The 8510-nt window shown below is 49.9% G+C and overlaps 1 protein-coding gene across 1 annotated transcript in view; it reads right to left on the bottom strand.

Moving 5' to 3' along the window:
• TNS1 (tensin 1) overlaps positions 1-8510 on the bottom strand; it is a 270893-nt gene that overhangs the window by 209130 nt on the left and 53253 nt on the right. The gene's annotated exons all lie outside the window — the stretch shown is intronic.

Genomic DNA, 8510 nt, shown 5'->3' with positions numbered 1-8510 from the left:
CAGCCACTCCTCGGAAGGAAGATGGGGCAATCTACTTCCATAGTGATACTGCCTCAGAAACCCAAGGAGGGGTCGCTATGAGTCGGGTCCGACTCCACGGCACATAACAACAACAATGTCCTCCAAGTTCATCCACATTGTGCATATTCTGCAGATTCTACATCATTCTTTAGGGTTGCATAGTATTCCATTGTGTGTATGTACCATAGTTTGGTTTTCCATTCTTCTGTTGACGGGCACCTAGGTTGTTTCCATCTTTTGGCTATTGTAAGTAGTGCTGCAATAAACATGGGTAGGCATATATCTGTTCTTGTCCTGGCTCTCACTTCTTTAGGATATACACCTAGTAATGGAATGGTTGGGTCAAATGATATTTCTAATTCCACCTTTTTATGGAATCACCATACTGCTTTCCACAGTGGTTGTATCATTTTACAGTCCAACCAGCAGTGTATGAGAGTCCCAATCTCTTTGCATCCTCACCAGCATTGGTTGTTTTCTGTCTTGTTGAACTTTGCTACTAGTGCTGGGGCAAGGTGATATCTCATTGTTGTTTTGATTTGTATCTCTAATGGCTAATGATTGTGACCCTTTCTTCATGTGTTTGTTGGCCACCTGAATATCCTCCTTGGTGAAGTGTCTATTCATGTCTTCTGCTCATTTTTCATTTGGATTATTTGTCTTTTTGTTGTTGAGGTGTTGGAGTTTTCTATAAATTCTAGAGATAAGCCCCTTGTCAGATGTGTCATTGCCAAATATTTTTTTCCCAATCTATAGGTTCTCTTTGGATTTTTTTGGAGAAATCTTTGGAAGCACATAAAAATTTAATTTTTATAAGGTCTCATTAATCTAATTTATCTTCTGCTGTTTGTGCATATTGGGTTATGCTTGATAGTCTGTTTATGCCATATATTAGGGCCCCTAAATTTGACCCTAGGAGCTCTGGTAGCATAATGCCTAAGGCACTTGACTGCTAACCAGAAGGCTGGCGGTTCAAACCTACCAGCCACTCCTCGGAAGGAAGGTTGGGCAATCTACTTCCATAGTGATAGTGCCTTGGCAACCCAAAGAGGGGTCGCTATGAGTCGGGGCCAACTCGACAGCACATAACAAGAACAACAACAAATTTGCCCCTAGTTTTCCTTGAGGAATTTTTAGTTTTAGGTTTCACATTTAAGTCTTTGATCCATCTGGAGTTAGTTTTTGTTTTTGGTGTGAAGTACGGGTCTTGTTTCATTTTTCCGCAGCATTTTTCATTTGTTTTGAACCACTAAGTTTTAGAGTAATTTGTTATACAGTGATAGATAACTAATAGAGAAACCAAAGCACAGGGTCCCTCAGAAGGCAACTGCTGGCACCGGGAACCGAGGCCAGGGACCCACTTCCTGGGGCCTTGCTTGCTCCCTGGGTACTTGCACACTCTTTTCTTTAACTTCGTCCTCTCTTTCTTTATTTTCCAAACCAATTAATCATCACATCCCAGAAAGTAGCTCCAAAGAGGCTATCAAATCCCGGCCTTCCTCCCCATTTCCCCACCAGTCAGACCAATTATCCTTCCCTGGACCCCATCTCCCACCAGTCATGTTCCCTATAATCCACAGAGCCAAGACTATTCTCAAAGTATAAACTGATCCCATCAAATCCCTCTTAGAATCCTCTGCCCAGCTCTTCAGTGTATCTTATAAGGCCCTGTATGCTCTGCCCCTGCCTCCACCTCCTGCCACTGCCTCAAAAGAGATCAGTCTCTGCCACACCAAACTCCTGGCCACTCCCCAAACAGACCTTTGAATCTGCAAAGTGCAGGTCTGGAATGGTAAACTCATATACATCCTTCAAGGCCCAGTGCAAAATGTCTCTCCCTGACAAGAGTTCCCAGATAGAGTGGGAGAACAATGTGGAACAAAGTCAAAATCATTAAAAAAAAAAAAAAACAGGTTTGCTAGTCTGATAGAGCCTGGTGAGACCCCTGAGACTATGGCTCCTACTTATCCTTCAAGTCTGGAATTGAACTCACTCCTGTGGCTTCTAGCCAAATAATTGACAGGGGTGAACATTTACATCAGGTGGATACACTCAATGGTGGGAAACAGAAGGGCAGTGTTTGCCCAAGGAGATAGCTGGGGGGGGGGCAGTGGGCAGTGCATGGGAGGGAAGAGGTAACTACAGGAAGTGGGAAGAGAGTTGTTACATTGTGGGGAATTGTAGTCAATGTGATGAACTGCTGTATGGAAAACAAATTTGCTCTGTAAACTTTCACCTAAATCACAATAAAATTTTTTTTAAGAAATTCCCTCCCTGAATCATCGTGCACTCAGAGATGGTCCCTCCATCCTCTGTGCTCTCAGAGTATCAGTTCATATCCCTTGGAAAACTCCTGTTACTTGTCTTCTTGGAAGACTTAAGTATTACTTTACGATTTGCTCCCACCTAGCCACCCCCAACACTCTCGGATCCAACTGGGCTTCTCCAAAGCAGAAAAAGAGCTTCTGCTCCACTTTGCAGCTTTGTGTCCTGCTCCCTCCTCTAGCACAGGGACTGCCCTCTAGGGGCTCAATGAACGTGGGTGGAGTACGTTTCCACCTGGAGGAACCCTCCCCAGCCTAAACCCTTGAGACTGGGGCTGACTTCTGGGGCCAGTGAACAGACACAGGAAGGGTAGATCAGCTCCGCTAGAGGTCAGCGAGGGAATGTGGGAGTCTCAGCTGGGGGTTCCTGACCGTCTTCAGTGCAGACACCACCAGTGGCGGAGCCTGGTGGTGGAGCGCCTAAAGCATTTGACTGCTAACCAGAAGGCTGGCGGTTCAAACCCACCAGCCATTCCTCAGAAGGAAGATTGGGCAATCTCCTTCTGTAGAGATGCCACTTTGGAAACCCAAGGAGGGGGTGCTATGAGTCAGAACCGACTCAAGGGCAGTGAGTTTGGTTTGGTCTTTTTAATTAGCCCATCCTCCTACCACATCATCCACTGCACCTGCTGTTCATCTGCCCACTCCTCGACCTGGCTGCATGTAGACTAGTTCTCGGCTCACACTCGGGTCACTTCCTCATCTGTAAAATGGGGGTAATAATAGCATCTACCTCATATGGGTGTTGTAAGGGTTCAACGACACGTGCTTGGCACAAAGCATGTTCCATATGTGGGTTTGGTGCTGTCGGCACCATCTTCACCATCATCATCATCTTCATTGTTGTGATTGTTACTATATGAAAGAGCCCCCGTCTCCTAGCCAGGAAACCTGGATTCTAGTCTGACTGTTATCCTATAGCTGTGTGACTGAAACAAGTCACTTGCCCCCTCTGAGTCTGAGGCTCCCATGGTAGAAATGGGGCAGTTGACCAGGGAATTGGCCTGCACCCTCATCTGTTTTCTGCCTGTGGGCAGAGCAGCCCTCTCCAGATCACTGGGCTCCCCTCCACACTCCCCTATCTTGCACTCAGCTGTCTGCCTGACCCCTAAAGGCATTTATAAGCCCTGGAATTGAATGGTCTATAAGCCGCTTGCAGCTGGGAGAGCCTGTGAGTAACCTTGGCTAGTTTCTTCACCAAAGTCACCACTGATCACTTTCTTCCTCCAAGAAGAAAGGAAGAAAGCCCAGGATTCAACCCTGAAAAGGCCCCAAACATTGTTGGGAAACACCTGGCCTGTGACTGGCAGGGATGCTCACTCTTCAAGGTGGGGGTACAAGGGCAGGAAAACCCTGGCTTCTCCCTCTCCTGGCATCCCTCAGCTGCCCGAGTCCTCCCTGGACACCCTTCTCAGGACCAGCCCCACCTTGGTAGACAGAGGCCCCTCCCAGCTCCCCCAGGAAGCCCTGCAAAATGAAGTCCCAGAAACAGCCCCATCCAGCTCCGTGGAAGTCCGCCATGGGTGTGAGCACTACCCCACACAGCAAGGCCCAGGCAGCAATCCGAGAAGGAGTGGAGAGCCCCGTACTGGGCAGGAGTCCTTGGGCTACTTGCTGGGGCCGAGAACTACATCCCCAACCCAGACCTTGGCTCTAGCCCTACCTCAGCTGGGCTGCCTTTACTCTGTCCTGGGGTGGCTTCCTGCCTCTGAGGAACACAGGAAGCCAACATTGTTGGGATCTAAATGGCCTTTTCCTCCTGGACTCGGGTCGGAAAATGAGCACATAACCTCAGTGTGCACCTGATCCCGGCGATAACCACCCGCACGCCTGGCCTGGCCTCACTCCTTCCCCAGCGGGCAGAGGGACAGCCAAGCTGCCCACCTGCCCACCCAGCCCTGCCCTGCCCTGCCCATCTCCAGGGCCTGGGCCGGGCTATCTCAGGGAGTGGGCGGGGCAAGAAGTGTGCTGTGCCTCTAAAGCTGGAGGAAGAAGAAACCTTCAGGATTATCCCATCTGGTGGTTTCCAGACTTTTATTCGAGCAGCCGCTTGGGTGGCTCTTATGTGGACCTCAGCAGTGATCCACTTGTTGAAGGTGCTGAGCTCTGTTCTGTGCTCTTTGTGTCTATTATCTCATTTAAGCTCTGCAACAGCCCTATCAGGGAAGTAGTGTCATTTGTCCATTCTAAAGGTGAAGAAATGGAGGCTTGGAGAGCTGAAGCAATCTGCCCTAACTCTCACAACTAGTAGTTGAGACCAGGATGTCTGAGCCCAGTGCAAAACACTACCAATGCATGCATACAGCACGCATAGTGCACATACAAAACTAACGCAATTTGCAAAAACCATACCATGCATGCATTATTTCCATAAACATTGGTGTACTATCCTGCCTACTTCAGATTTAACAGCTAAAAGCAGAGCTGATCTCCCTGAAGGGTGGAGGGGGTCTCGAGCCCAGGCCTCTTAAATCTTCTCTTGGACTTCCCTCTTCCCTACCTCTTAGGGCCCTGAAGCACCTCTAAGGAACCTGACAGCCCCTTCAGAACACAGTTTGGAGCCTCTGATCTAGTTCAACCCCCTCATTTTAAGAGAAAGGGGCAGGCCCAGAGAGGTTATGCTTCTCACCCAAGATCATACAGCCAGGCAGAAATGAGCCAGGACTAAAAGCCCAGGTCTTCCTGACTGATGGGCTTCCTCTTATGGCTCCAAGGAGGTCCTCAAACACAGGCTAGAAGCCAGGGTTCCCAATGAGACAACAAGAGAAAAAGCCTGAGACAAGATTTCCCCAAATCCAACCAGTGAGGGCTTCTGGAAATGGGCTTAGTGAAGTAAAAGACCTGTTCGAGGCTCACAGTGACCTCTTTGCCTCTTTGGTGTCTATTAAGCCACTGTGCCCCGCTGCCTTATTTCTTTGTCTCATTCATCTTTGTGCCTCCCAGAACCAGAACCAGACCCCAGGGTCCTTGACTCCACTGCACTGCACCCCCTCAGCCATTTTATATTACAGAGTGAAAAGCAGGAGGACGGAATAGAAGAACCATCCAAGCTCTAACGCAAGGCAGCCAGAGGGAGAAGGAGACAAATGACCCAGTCTCTCCAATGTAGCAAAGTTTCCTCCAACAGAAATCCCCTCAACATGACACGCCCTATAGAGACTGGGAACTCAGAGCCTAGATGTTCCATATGCCCCCCCCCCATCATCCCCAACCACTAAACCATAGGGTTGCCTTGTTGCAGCCCAAGACTTAAAGACATGAAGAAGAACCAGAGAACAGAGTGAAACCCTTTGAGCCGGGGTGAATGAGTAGAACATGAACTGGGTTTCAGGTCACACTTGTCCCCTCAGCCAGGGATCAACCTATGCAACTATCTTTGGTTGTAGGTGGATGGATGGATGGGGTGGGGGCGGGGAAGAGGGTGTGTAAGTGGGTGAGAGGCTATGTGTGTGGGGGGGGGATGGCCAGATGGGAGTCTGTCTGTCTCATGCCACCACATCCTCCTTTCAAAGCACAGAGTTGGTCGACTCCTGCCATCTCCCACCTGTGAGTCCAGTGGCCCAGACCCCTGTCCTGGGACATGGTGACCCCAGCACTCTTGCAGAGGGTGCATATATAGCCAAGAGTCTTCCTGTTTCCTTTGTCTGGTCCTTAACTTCTGTAGGCCAGTCCTGACACCTGGTGGTGCCTCTGGAGTGTGGCCCTGGCTTGCTTTTCCTATTCTTCCCCTCAGCTCTCCCATCCTCCACCCACACCCCGCCAGAGCTGCCAAACCAGCCTGGTTACCCTGGCCTCCCATCCTTCCCTCCAGTTTCCACTGGCAAGGCCAGGCTCTGATCTGGGTGAAACCAGGGCCATCTCTTGCTCACTTGGGTCTTCAACTCACATGGGGTCATGTCCCCTTCTCAACCCAGACCCTCAGGCCGGGCCAGAACTACAGGCGGAGAATCCAGAACTACAGAACATGGAGGTCAAGGCAGGCCAGAGATTTGTCTAAAGTCAGACTTCCTTCTCCCCGCCTTCCACTCCCACACCCAAGTTGCCTCCTAACAGAGCAGCTTTGGGGGTCACTGAGGTGAAAGGAAGGCACACACTGGACAAGGAACTGGGGAAGAGCCAGGGCCTGACTTACACAGCTCAGGGTATAGGGACAGGGGTACAAACAAATGTGCAAAACCCAAACCTCAGCAATTCTTCCCTGACTTTCTGCTAGCTCTCACCGCTACCGCCAGTTCTAGCTAGACCTCTTGGGATGAGGGTGACACCACGTGGCTCAATTACATATTGCAACAGTTCCTGTTTGCCCACTAAACTTACCCTTGGTGTCTCAGCCCTTTAGTTAAGGAGCATAATCCTCTCCCCTTTGCGCATGGAAAGTCTTGCCTGGAATGCCCTCCACACACACATTTATATTCACTCGTTGACATACCTCCATCCACTCTTACCTCCAACAGCCAGCTGAAAGTCCTTGTCCAGGGAATCTTCCCACCCTGAGAATACAGACCCTGAAAACCCTTTGCCGTGGCATGCACTTAACCTCTCTGAGCCACAGTTTTCTCATCTGTAAAATGGGGAGGACGCCAGCACCTCCTGGATGTGAGGACTGAATGAGGTCACACATGTGCAGACTTGGTACATAGTAAGTGCCTTAATAACTCTTCATTAGACTGGTGTCAAGCTTCCCAGCCTCCTGGGACTTTGGCATGGAGGGAGAGGAGGAAAGGAGAGGGTCCAGGAGCAGTGTGAGTAAAGGTTGCACGGCGAGAGAGAACATGGCCCACTTGGCACATCAGCATACTTGGCATATTCAGGAACTGTGTGAGGTGCAGCTGGCACGAGTGGGGGCAGAGAGGTGGGCAAGGTGTAGATCCCACCAGCCCCAACCATGAGAAGGGGTCTGTGCTCTGCCTTGAGTGTAGAAGGGGCTCTCGAAGGGTTTAACCAGGGCAATGACATAACTAGATTCACATTTTTTAAGTCCTCTGTTAGATGGTGGACTAGAGATGGTGGGTAAGGGAACAAGAGATGGCAAAGAGGCTGCTACAGATGGCCAAGTGAGAGGAGCTGGTGCCAGAATTAGGTGGGGATGGTGCAGAGAAGCACAGTGACTCAAGCTGTACTCAAGGGCCCCAGTCATTGGTAAGGAGCTCTGGTGGCACAATGGTTAAGGCATTCAGTTGCTAACCAAAAGGTTGGTGGATTAACCCACAAGCTGCTCCACAGGAGAAAGATGAGGTAGTCTGTTTCCATAAAGATGTACAGCCTTGGAAATCCTATGGGGAAGTTCTACTCTGTCCTATAGGGTCACTATGAGTCAGAACTGACTTGATGGCAGATGGTGAAGTTATTGACGAAGAGCCCTGTCGGGTGCAATGATTAAGTGTTCAGCTGCTAACCAAAAGGTCAGCAGTTCAAACCCACCAGCAGCTCCACAGGAGAAAAGATCTGGCAATCTGCTCCCCTGAAGGTTTCAGCCTAGGAAACCCTACAGGGCAGTACTACTCTAGCCTGCAGGGCCTCTATGAGCCAGAATCGACTTGATGACATCCAGTAACAGCAATCACTGATGAAGAAGCCCTGTGGTGCAGAAGTTAAGTGCTTGACTGCCAACTGAAAGGTTGGCAGTTTGAACCCACCCAGCAGTTCCATCGGAAAGAGACCCGGTGAGGTGCTCCCATAAAGGTCATGCCCTAGGATACCCTATGGAGCAGTTCAACTCTCTCACATGGGGTCGCGGTGGGTCAAAACTCGACTGGCTGGCAACTAACCACATATCACTGATGGGATGATGGAGAGAGAGGTGTCAAGGGTGGCACCCCCAGGTCTCTGATGTGGCAACATGGTAGGTAATGGTGCCAATCACAAGTACAGAGGCCCCCTACTAACCTCACTGTGTGATCTGGGACAAGACAATGACTCCTCTGATGACAGCCAAACCACAGGCTGGTCCATCTTCCAGATGATATGGTGATTGAAAAAGATCCCCAACAGAGTCTGATCCAGGGCCTTTTCAGCTTACCCGGAAGCTTCCACAAGGGAAGACTGGTACTCCCAGTGCCAAGAAAACACCACCTACATGCCTTTCACACACCCAATACATACTTTCCACCATGACCTCCACATGCCACCCATGCACCTTCCACACACCAACCACACTCAACCACA

Source organism: Orycteropus afer, unplaced genomic scaffold (assembly GCF_000298275.1).
Source record: "Orycteropus afer afer isolate SDZICR_OR568_19922 unplaced genomic scaffold, OryAfe1.0 scaffold00002, whole genome shotgun sequence".
NCBI lineage: Eukaryota > Metazoa > Chordata > Mammalia > Tubulidentata > Orycteropodidae > Orycteropus > Orycteropus afer.
Note: the sequence above shows the minus strand (reverse complement) of the source record. Positions and strands in the feature narration are given on the sequence as shown.